The sequence below is a fragment of the Pongo abelii genome, chromosome 10 (genome assembly GCF_028885655.2).
Source record: "Pongo abelii isolate AG06213 chromosome 10, NHGRI_mPonAbe1-v2.0_pri, whole genome shotgun sequence".
Lineage (NCBI taxonomy): Eukaryota > Metazoa > Chordata > Mammalia > Primates > Hominidae > Pongo > Pongo abelii.
This window is the reverse complement of record NC_071995.2, coordinates 70,063,444-70,076,304: the sequence shown is the minus strand read 5'-3', so window position 1 is coordinate 70,076,304 and position 12,861 is coordinate 70,063,444. Positions and strand designations below refer to the sequence as shown.

At 38.1% G+C, this 12,861-nt stretch overlaps 1 protein-coding gene across 1 annotated transcript in view; it reads right to left on the bottom strand.

Annotated features, from left to right (window-relative positions):
- Positions 1 to 12,861, bottom strand: part of TPH2 (tryptophan hydroxylase 2) — a 101,810-nt gene that overhangs the window by 26,970 nt on the left and 61,979 nt on the right. The window lies entirely within an intron of this gene.

Here is a 12,861-nt window from a genome sequence, read left to right as displayed (position 1 = left end):
AATGGCTTCTTTTCATACTTATATGTTAATGAAGCCATCTTACAGCCAAACTGCAAACACCTGGCTGGAGTTCTCAGACGCATGAACTCATAAGGAGGAGCAGCCAAGATTTGAAACCCCAAATTTATTGCTTTATTTAGTTATTCAGGGAGGGCTGCATGTATTTATGAACAGCATCACTCCTAATCTGCTTAAGAAGTTTAGTCAGGAATTCATCTTTCAAAGGCCCTCACTGGCACAAACAATATTTTTTCATTTGTTTTCCCCAAGCTGTTTCCTGTGACTTGCCTTTCTCTATGCTCGGGGGAGGTGTGCTATTCACTCAGGGGAAGCCTCCTCCACCTCCAACGAGAAGCTCCACATCTCTTAGGGGAGGCCTTACCTCTATTATTTATGGTTAAAACACTTTACATTGCAAAGTAGCATGCTATCTCCATCTAAAACCATTTTGTAATATAAACTGCATAGTCTGCACTTCAGAAGGGGAAACGTGAGCTGTTGAAAGTTAGAGGATTATCCAAGGCCACAGCAGAAAGTAAGAAACTCTCCAGAGGCCTTTCCTGGACATGAGTGCTTTCTGATATGGCCACCCAGAAGTCTGAGAGTACAGTCATGTGAAACATGCTAGCTGGCATTTTTTGAACGCTTAGCACTGTGCTAAGCAGCTTCGCAATGCATTATCTCGTCAATTCTCACAACAGCTCTACAAGATTGTATAGTATCATTAGCCTCATTTTAAAGATGACAAAACTGGGGCACAGAGAGGTTAAGTAACTTGTCCAAGGTTACTGACAAAGATCTTTATCTTAACCAAACTCTAATCAGGTTCCTCTGAGCCATTTTTCCAGCGACACCTTGACTTTGGTGCTTCTGTGCTCATGTCTACATTGTCCAGTGTTAGCAAGAATCCTGCTAAATTGCTTAATTTAGCCAGAATCCCTCACCCTTGACGTCTGGTCACCCGCAATATCTGACTGGAATCACCCTTGATATTTGATCACCCTCAGTATCTGATCAGATTCCTCATCCCCTACCTTTCCCCGGATGATGTCTGAATCATCCTGGTCTGCCTTCCACAAGAGTCCTGTTAGGTCAGTTTAGCCAGAATCCTCCCTTGCCTCTGAGGTTTCCTCTTAGTAACTCTCCATGCACTGACCACCACCTCCCCAACCCTGTTCCTTGGCTATAAATTCTTATTTTCTTTGTTGTATCAGGAGTTGAACCAAATCTCTCTCCCCTACTGCAAAACCCCATTGCAGTGGTTTCTGCACCTATTATGATAGTCCCGCATAAAGTCTTCCTTACCATTCTTTGACAAGTGTTATGAATAATCTTCTCTTTAACCTCATCCAGCCAGTAAGTGACAGAGCCTGGGTATAAACCCAGGTAAGTTAACCCCAAAACCTGCACTCTGAATTACCCACTATACTATACTGCCTCACTAGCAGGTCCCTGTGCTGCACAGCTCTGGAAAACCACATAGTGTCATATATAGTAGAGTTCACCCTGTTTTATGGATTCCAGTTTCCCTTTTACACCCTAACAGTATGAGTATCTGGAACCAAGTGCAGTGGGGGAGCTTTAGAATACTTTTGCTACTGACAGATGTATGTTTATGATCTAAACTCAAAATGAGAACAATGAAAGGGGCGAGTATTGATTAGACTGGATGAAAATAGCTCTCACTAATGGGGACAGAACTAAAGGAAAATGTGAAGATTGAGGAAATATGTGTGGAAAACAATTCTTTAATTAAAAAGTTGTATCTGCTCAATTTTTTCTCAAAACAAAGAAGGAAAAGCAAACAAAACTCATTAGCCACAGATAATGTTCACTAAAACACTTTGCAGCTTAGTTGAGTGAAAGTCACAAACCCCATATTTCTAGAATATACCCAATTTATTCTTTCCTCTGTAGATATAAAAGATAAAGACTTTTCTGACAGCACAAGTGTTTGATAAATGGATGCAAACCTCGATGCTCCTTTTTCCAATGCCAGAACTTCCATTTACTAAGTTCTTATTTGACTTGGCAAAATGACTTTTCAGAAAAGCTAGAAGACTATATGCCAAAATGTTAAGAGTGTTTATTGCTGCTGTGATAGTGCAAATGATCTTTATTTTCCTTCCTTATCTATGTTTTAAATTTTTTCTACAATAAATATATGTTATCTTTTTAATAAGAAAGAGGAAAAAAGGTTTTTGTAAAGACTTTAAAGCCCCCTCAGTAAAGAAGTCCCTGAGTCACCCTGCATTAGCCTCCTCTTCGTTGCTGAAGAGATGATTTTTTATGGACGTTCTAAAGGACAGACATTCAGATCCTGAAAAAAATGATGAGCACCCCCCCTCACAAGGTGATTTATTCCTCCCAAACCTAACAGCATTTCTTACTTACCCCCAGTCTGGATTTAAGCCCTCAAATGACAGCATTTCCATTTTCTAGGAGACGTTTCCCCAGTGTGAAATTCACCCATCAGAAACAGTCCAGAAATGCCCGTCTTTACAGTGGCAAGCATATAAGACTCTAAGCAAATTGCAATATTTCTAAGAAGACAGCAAAGAGATTTCTAATCACTGTGTGTTCAATCTCATGTCGTGTTTCTTATTGTGATACCATTCATTGTGGTGGCTCGTAATGTACAGTAATACGTTTTACATCTACTAAATGTATTCTGGGTTTTTATATCACAGTTCAGAAGAATAGCTTTAGAAATCCTTTTGACTCCTTTATTTGAAAACTACATTTGTGGAATGGGGTAATTAAATCCCTATAGTTTGATATAACATTACCTCTGCTATTCTAGCTCATAAAAAAGTCCCAACCATCTTCTTTCTGCTTTTGCTAGAAATGGAATTACACCACAGACATTTCTGCTAATACAAGTCTAAGATTTTGAGAGCCTACTCCATTGTAGTTAAACCAGAAAACTCTTTCTTTTATACATCTTTATGGAAATTAAAATGACTGCAGAAATCTTCTGTGCTTAATGAATGTATTCTAGCTTACTTTGAGTAGACAAAGTAAGAAGTCCTCAATGTCAGGACTTTTGAATTATGGGAAAAACTAGAGAACTGGGGGACTTAAAATGACTTTAAAATTATATATCCAATAACACACCTCCTTTGGTGCAGTTAAAATTTTTTAGGTAATGGTGAGAAGAAGTATTTCCAGACGTGGGTATGACATAGATAATGTCATATGTACATCATTAAAGTATGCCATCTCCTTTACTCTTTATTCAACATTGGACAGTAGAAGAATATCTTCAATTGAAAGATGACATTTGAGACAAAAAGAGGTAATATGATTTGTTTCTTTGTGCCTAAGCTGAGCACAAGGTTAGGAAGAAACAAATCTAACACTCAAACCCAGCTGTGCTAATTTCAAGTTCAGATTCTTTTCACCACATTGCACCACACCACATACTGCACATCAAACATGCCGAATAGCATCTTCGTTGAGCTGGGATGAGTGCTGAGAGATCCCAGCTGTTGACTATGGTGCTTCTGCATGGATAAAATGAAGTGTGTGCAAAGCATGGTGGGTTCAGCACCCAACTCAGCACATGAACAGAGAATAAAGAGTTACCAAGGTAGTTCTATCTTTATGAGTTTCCAAATATCTAAAATAGGATTGTGTTGCTGTCTTTCTCATCTGCAATTATATGATGTCTCTCTGAGAGCCTTAGCATACAGTTCTAAATAACAAAGAAAGATTTGAGTTGCAAAAATATATAACTATTCCAGATTGCAAATGTATTTGTTTCTGAACATAGTGTACAATGCAGAGCTCCTGTTTGTTTTCCAATTCCAGATGACTGGGGTGTTCTCATCATAATATAAATAGATGGCAAACACCTCATAATGGCAACAACAAATATCATAAGGGAAACATGCACGTATGAGTAGAACAAAACAGCCCGGGCTACAATATCAAAGTTCTCAGGAGAGAATTAGTCAGCAGAAAGTGTGGCCTCAGAGCACCCAGGTAGAAAAAGAAAGACCAAGAAAAGGTAGTGGTGAAAACAGTGAAAAAGGACAGAAGTTAAGGTCTATGTGACTAGTTAAAGAGTTCAAGCACTTCTTGCAAGATGCTACTACTCTTCTATATGCACAGCAGACATAAAAGTGAAAGTAATGACTTGGAATAGACATTATTAACTTTTAATTAAGTTACTCTTAAAAATAACACACAAACTGATCATCCACACAAACATCTCAATTAAGAATGTATAAAAGTGCATTCCTCCCAGCCCTTTGTCAGCCTTGTATAAAATGATCCAAACAGCTGAACTAGTTCAAAGACTCTACATGGAATAAATAAGCCTAAGGCTTATTTCAAGCTTTCTGTAGAGATACTAAAGTGGTCATTTTTAATGTCATCCATGTTCAGAAAGAACTACAGCTGTGCATAAGTCTTTTAGCATCCAAAGATTCCCCATCCCCAGCCAGGTAGGCAAAGAAAAGAGGGACCAGGAAACAAGCTAATATCCTTAGCAGGGAGGAAAATATTAATTAGCAATTTATTAACTAAAGTTACCTTTATAATTACACTTCTAATATAAATTATAGTTGATTATTAGTTTAAGACTGACTGTACATTCCATTACAACTCTCAGCATGAGAAAGTACTGGTTATCCTGAAAATTCAAATACATGTGATTCATGACCACCAAAAGCCCCAATCAATGCAAATTCTTTTACTTGGAACAAATAAATTATTTGTTTTAATCAAGGAAAGTACAAACAGAACCCTGTATTATTAATTTCCTGACACTTCTTTCCTGCAAAAAAAAAAGTAAAATAAAATAGGTGATGGTCTGGTCATGTTCACAATGAATTTCACCCTTTCAAAAAACATTCTAGATTTATATCTCCTAAAATGGGTTTCTTGGAATACTAAAAGCTTGGGATGCTAATATGCATTTCATAAAAAGAGACCACTGTGACCATATAATGTATTTTCTTCCTTTTTGTGTTTTGTTTTGTTTCTAAGATTTCTATTACTTGTCAAGTGCACTCCATAGCAATCAGTATCTAAATGTCTAGTGTTCTAGCCTTGCCATTATCAGAGCTCAGATGTAGCCATGGTTCTTCCACCCTTTTCCTGGTCAGATAAAGAACCAATTTCTAATTTACGATTACAGTGTATTCTCATTTTCTCTGTCTGTCTCTCGCTGTCTCTTTCTCTTCCCCTTCTGTCTCTCTCTGTCTCTGTCTCTCTCCCCCTCCCTCATCCAGTGACATCTGTGGTTCTGCCGCTAACTGTAAGCACTGGCCACCCTTTCTTTCTCAGCTGGGAGTATAAACAGTCAGACCCTCTTTGCGTGGCATTTATCTTTTTCTAATATTATTTTTGAATGACAAATCATGGTTGTATATATTTATGGGATGCAATGTGATGTTTTGGTATTTGTATGTGACATGCATGATTAAATCAAGTTAATTAACATGCCCATTTACCTCACTTACCTACCTATTATTTTTATGGTGAGACATTTGAAAGTTACTCTCTTAGTTATTTTGAAATATACATTATTATTGACTATAGTCACCCTTCTGTGCAATGGACCTCAAAACCTATTCCTTCTATCTAAAACTTTGTACCCTTTGACCAACAATTCTCAAGTTCACTTTTTTATACTTTAACATTTCCAAAATGGAGCTTCCTCTTACAATATCAAAAATTTCACTAGCTAAATCTTTTTCCCTCTAAAAAAATAAAAAGCCACTATTAAATTACCAATATGGTTTACAACCAATGGCACCTTCAAATGGAGGAGATATGGTAAGTTTAGAAAAATAACTTTTTATCACTTTTGGAGATTCACTCCACATATTATGTTATTAAAGGTTCTAAGAAGTTTGTAATCCCAGCACTTTGGGAGGCCGAGGTGGATGGATCACCTGAGGTTAGGAGTTCGAGACCAGCCTGGCCAACATGGCGAAACCCCATCTCTACTAAAAATACAAATATTAGCCAGGCACATGCCTATAATCCCATCTACCCAGGAGGGCTGAGGCAGGAGAATCACCTGAACCTGGGAGGCGGAGGTTACAGTGAGCTGAGATCACGCCATTGCACTTTGGCCTGGGCAACAAGAGAGAACTCTGTCTCAAAAAAAAAAAAAGAAGAAGAAGAACACGGAGCTGTTTATTTAAGCTGGTGTTGTCCAAATATATTTGCCCATGGATCCCTCCTTTTACAGAACTTATAATGCCATTTCATAAGGCTAACATTCCAGGAACCGGTTCTGGGAAAGACTCCTTATTCCCTCGTTACCCTTAGCCAAGACTCTTCTCTCATCAGCATTACCAAGATCCAGTAACAAATCTTTCAATCAGAAAGTGAAGGTAAACATGTTTCAGGGTTGACAGAACTGAATGGATCACCTAAAACTCTTGTGGAGGAAAAATTCCAACTGGGCCAGAGGCCGATTTATTCTGCTTTGGAAACATCTGTGGTGTATTCACACTGATTGCTTCCCCCACAGATGATGCACAGCTTTGTCTGTTTCAAATGCCTTTATGATATGAGAAATGAATAGACTGAATTGCAGCCATCTGCATCACAGGATGGGATGTACTGTTTGACGAAAGATGCCCCTTTACACTTTCTAACATTTGGGGGAAGGGAAATCAATATATTTCACAGACTAGTTCCTAAATTCATCTGATCAGTAAATTTCTGTTTGTGTATTTGCATAAAAATAAATAATGTAAGTCATATGGAAAAACAGCAGACAGAAGAGGATGAGAGCAGAGACACAAAACAGAAGCAATGACGTGGCTCTCATAGATGAAAGGTCTGTTTTTAGGGCTTGAGTAAGTCATAAATACACTCATCTCATACTGCATGGTATTTATCTGGTGATATCCTGTTCATCCAGTTGTTAGAAAAGCAGGCAAAATATGGAAATAAGGATGAAAGATTACTATGTGCCTTTTGAAAGACATATTCTCCTATTGTCTAATGGATCCGCATGTCTAAAATGCCACCCACCTTTCCTGCTACCAAAGTGTGGTCCTTGAACCCGCAGCATCAGCATCATGTGAGATCTGTCAGGAATGCCAAGTCTCAGGCCTCACTCCAGACCCATTCTATCAGAATCTGCATTTTAACACGATTCTCAGGTAACTTCGTATACATCACAGTTTGAGAAGCACTGATCCAGGGGATATAATCTTTGTCTGACTTCCTATTTATTATTGATTAGGGTCCACAGACCATAAAGTTCAATGTTAATTTGTGAAGATTGATAAATTGCAAATTATTTTGTCCACTAGACATGCAAATAATTTCTGCCCAGTAGAAAAGATAACCTCAAGGTTATGGTTTTATTGCCCTGTAGAACATTAACCATTTTGCATCTTATTTCAAGATTCTTTCCTTCAGTGGCTATATATTCTCGGTCCCTCAAATTCTTCTTTGAACTAGATTTACCATCCTGCTTTTCCCTCCCTCGTTAATGGGTTTTAAATAAATCTTTGACACATGTTCAGTGCATATGTATGAGAATCGTGTTTGTAACAGGTTTAAAGTTATAACTCAAAGGCAAGTCACCTCTCAACCACAATAAGATACTTATCTCTACTGAACACTGTCATAGGTGTCTTCTCTTAGGAAAAATATTGTGCTGTCCAGAAAACAGTAATTGAGAATGTACAATGTAATATAAAGAAGAATCTAGCATGGGCTTGTCCCTCAAGGATAGTATAGTCTAAGGTAGAATTTAATTTTAGATATAAGGACAGAGAATTGAGAGCCTTGTAGTTCTGTTTCAGCTATTTGCAGACACCACTTGCAGCCAAAGAACTTTTGTTTTCTTTTAGTTTTGGAATTTGAAGCCCTTTAGCATGATATATACATTCTTCAGTTGTCCACATGCTCTGATACTCCTTATTATCTTATATCAGGCTATTTCACACGTGTATGCTACCTAGCTGGCCACTGAAGTAACATTTAAGTTTACAACTCCTAACATACACACTAATCTATTAAATTAACTTCCACTAGTGCTACAGCGGTAAATAGCTGGTCTCAAAACTATAACACACTCTAAGCAGCCTTTATTGGGAATATTTTTGCATATCTATCACACACAGACCTTGGACAGCTATGATGAGTATGAAACAGAGTAATGCTGCCACAACCAGTGATCTTATTTATTATCCACCAGAGGGCAAATTATTTACATGTATAACAATGCACTTGAAATACATTTTCTAAGCATTGTCATCAATTTCTTCAGATACAAAAGAGTTCATTTAAATGGTTCTCAGGGCATAGAAACCATTGCCCACATTAAACAGCAGAGATAGCTTTATTCTCAAAACTGAGCATTATTAAAATGTCAAAATAAATATTCTATAGAAATACAGCAAGGAGATAGAAGAGCCATAGGCAATATAGTCTAGTACCTCAGAAAATCAGACCAAGAAGTTCAAAAGCTGCTTTGGACAAAGAGTTTGGCGGTGCCGATTAGTCCTAGTGGAGGTTGTTTTCTTCTTTAGGCGGATTTGTTGATAGTACATCACAGAAAGTTATTACGTGTCTGCTTTCACTAGGCATGACTCTCTTTTTCATAAGTGCTTAAATTCACTAAACAAGGAAATACAGGCACTATAGAAACAGAGTCATTAATAATATAAATCTCACCTAGAGTCAAACAGTAATATGGCCTGTCTCATTGTTCTGTGTAAATAGTGATTTCCATGGCTTTCCATTTGTCCTCTCTATAGATTTTTCTCCTTTGGTGCATCTCATTGCTCATTTTCCTCTACTTCTTCAGAAGACTTAATGTGAACAACTTTGAGGAAATCAGCTAATAATACCTCTATTTCTCATCTGGCCTTGCTAGCTACCATTATCCCCCTGCCATGGACTTTTTATCCCTGCCAGTAAGACCTGAGCTCTTAATATTTTTGTTTCTGCAAGTGGGTCATTAAATTTGCCTTCTAGTTTCAGTATATGGTTTGAGGTTCATTAATATGCATGGTATCCAACAGGTTATTTATTCCAGGGCTTACTTTGAAATTGCCTGGTTGGAATCTGTGTTTTTTTTTTCAAGACTATCTTCTGGCAATTTTCTATTCACTTTGTTTTTAATTGATGGATGGTATGTGGCTCTTGAAGTCAATAGCAGTTTTAGTATCATTTCAGGAACAATCTCCCTTAGCCTCCTCACACTGTGTGAGGCTATCCTCCTCCATACTCTCCACATCATACAGAAAATCCTTCCAAATTTCTCTTTGGTCTGCAAAACACTATTCGAAGTAAATGGGCAGTCTATAGAACTGGGAAAATTTGGAACCGGAAGGTACATGAGAGACAGAAAGTCAGAGTGAGTTGGGGTGGGAGCTCAAGCAATATCAAGAAAAGAGAAATGAGTGAATCAGGCAAAACCATGGTGAGGCAAACACCCACCCCTACTCCATCCCAAATTCTTCACTGCATTTAAAGCATTTATGTTAAGTCCTTTGCAAGTTTACACTTTTTTTTAAACTTTCAAAGTCAACGTAAGACTGAAGGTAGGTTGGCCCCTTTGGTGGACACTTGATCCTTCCTACCCATGACCTATATAGAGAAGACCATCTCTTCTAGCTCCTGCCCCCTATCCTGAAGCCCAGCCTCCAACACTGAACTCAGAACTCACTCACACATGGTGAATATTCAGCTAAATCCATTTCTTCTACATAACTACTCATGTATATAAATAAAAAATAATACTGACTCTGGGTTTTTTGTATTTTGGGGTACTAGACTGTGACTTTCTTGAAGAAACTACCACCTCTTTTTTTCCCCCTGTCCCTACCTCATGGTACCTAGGATCCTTTAGCCATTTAAAGAATACCTGGTAGCTTAAATTGGCTTTTGCAAAAAAGCAGGTACGTTTCAGGGAAAGGACAATAAAAGAGAGAGGGAGAGAAAAAGAGATGGTGAAACATGATTAATGGCCTAATGTTCTCTACTAGATGGAAGTGTTTTTAGTTGTTGGAGCTCAAGCAACCCAAGGCCAAGAGTATTGGAATTATCCTAAGAAATGCAAGCTCCTAAAGAAAACTTACTCATCCTACAAATTTGCTGGCCTAGTAAAATAGATTTCAAGATATGAGTATTAATTTTTTCCAGAAAGTGTAAAAGTAGAAACAAAGAATAATGATCCTATAAAGATTTTGATGCTCTAATCCCCAGAACCTGTGAATATGTTACCTTTGCAGATGTTGATGATGGCCATACATAGTGAGATGGGAAGATTATCATAAATTATCCGGGTGGGCCCAATCTAATCATAGAAGCCCTTAGAAGCACAGGACCTTTCCCAGTCTTGGTCAGTGAGAGAGAGAGATGTGATGACAGAAACAAGATCAAAGAGATGCAGCGTTGCTGGCTTTAAAGAGGAATGAAGAAAGCCATAAGCCGAGGAATGCAGACGGCCTCAAGAAGGTGGAAAAAGCAACAAAACGGATCATACCCCAGAGCCCCCATAAAGGAACACAGCCCTGCCAAACCAGAGAGATTATTCTGACTAAAACTATTCCTCTATTCCCTCTTTCACTCTTCTCCACTTGACTATCTTTTCTCATCTTTAAAGATTCAGTACAAACTATCCTCTTAAAAAAATCTGTTTTGTCGACATAAGCTATAAATTTCCAAAAAGTGAGGAGGACAATGTCATATTCCGTATAAATGTAATTTGAATGATGGAATTAATTAATCATAATTTGATGGACTGTAAAAATAAAGGACAATAAAACGGTATTCGTGTCACTGTTTTAAAAAAAGGATTAACAGCACTCACGAGGATCCACCTACATTTACATCCATAAACTCCTGCCTTATTTCTTCTTCTCCTCTATTTAGATGCACATGTTCACATGCACACATGCACATACACACACACACGTCAGCTCCACACAGCCATTGAGTATCAGTTTATGGCTATTCAAGGTCAGACAAGTGAGCAATATTATCTTGCTCCGTGATCAAGGGTATAGGCAGAAGGGAGTCAAGGACTGAAACCAGAAAATTTCAAAGCAAGTTTGAAATGCACAGAAAAGGTTCCAAAACAAGGCATTTAAAACCAGAACCAAGGTTTCAGAACTAAACAACTCATGATATGGTGGTTTTAAAATATATCCACAAATACTTTGACAATCCTTTTTCTAAATGGTGAAAACTAATTCCACTCCAGTTGAGCGTGGGCTGAAGTGAGTCCCTTCTAAAGAACGGAATATGGCCAATGTGAACAGCATCTGATCAAGCCACAAAAGACATCACAGCTTTCTCCTTGCTCTCACTCTCTCTCGTCACTTGTGGAGGAAGCCAGTGGCCATGTCATAAGTAGCCTAAGGAAAAGCCCACACGGTGAGGAACCAAGGCCTCCTGCCAATAGCCACATGAGTGAGCCATTTTGTAAGCCAATTCCCAAACCTTCAGACAATTACAGGCCCAGCCAGCATCTTGACTACAACCTCCTGAGAGTCCCTGAGCCAGACCCACTCAGCTAAGCTGCTTTCAAATATCCAACCATAGAAATTATGATATAATAGATGTTTGTTGTTTTAAGCCACTAAGCTTTGAGATAATTTATTATATCGTGATGGATAGCCAATACAAATGAGATACAATCCTTATACCAGAAGTTACAAATTGGAAGTCAAGATCTAGATTCAGTCTACAAATATATTTTCTTCAGCTCATAATGGTGGGATTTTTTTTTAATAAGCCAACATTTAAAAATCATTAAATTTCTTTGAGAAATCTAGATTGCCAGTCTCTCTAAAAAATTTAGGAGATCTCTAGCAACACAAAGTCCTGCATCCCATCTCTGGCAACAAGCAGTAGAAGCTGAGAACCTGCTATACAAGAGACATGCTGTCCTTGTCCACCACAGCCCCCACCAGAGCCTATTCATCTCCATACTGACCCCAGAGGTCCTTGCCATTTAGATAGCTTCTGCATTGCTATTTATCTTTTAGTTGAGAAATATCTCCCAGTTCCTATATTTTTATCAAAAGTAGGAAACAAAAGATGTACTGAAAGGTCTGTGTGTTTTTGAGAAATCTAGGAGAAAACTTATTTCTGGGCAGAAATGAAGAATATTCCTGCATTTCAAATATGCCACTGTGGTGTACCTGTGCTGAATACATACAATTTAAGATCGCATTTTTCATCCCCTGGTGGCTTTGCTCACTAGGCTAACTGACTGGTCCCTGTAGGTAACGGGTTGGCTAAAACTGCTTTTTCTCTTCCTGGGCCCTTAGAAATGGAGCTAGGGTACAGCATATGAGCATGCTAGATCTGGCCCTTCAGCATCTTAAAGGTAGCAGCCAACATTAAACCTTTCCTCTCATATTGCTTGTTTTCAGAAGAACTTCAGTTTTAGGAAGATACTATAACATCCATTAAATCTTTTCCTGGTTTTGTACTTAGAATAATTGTTGAGCCTCAGTGTCTTACTGCTTGTTGACTCAAATTATGTCTGACTACAACCATCTAGAATAATCAGATAGTTTCAGGTGCAACCCCTACTTTATCATATATGTATACCTTTTGCTATTACTAATATTTCTGTGAGAGTCAGCAAACCACAGCACACAGGCTAAATCTGGCCCACCACCAGCTTTTATAAATAAAGTTTTATTGGGACACAGTCACACTCATTTATTTACTTATTTGTTGTCTGTGGCTGCTTTTATACCGCAGTGGCTAAGCTGAGTAATTCTGACAGAGACCTTATGACCCACAAACCTAATATGTTTACTATCAAGCCCTTTATCTCTAGCTGACCCCCGAACAAGAATGATAAAATACAAATGTTTTGGTGGTCAATAAGCTGAGAACTCATTGTACTTCAAA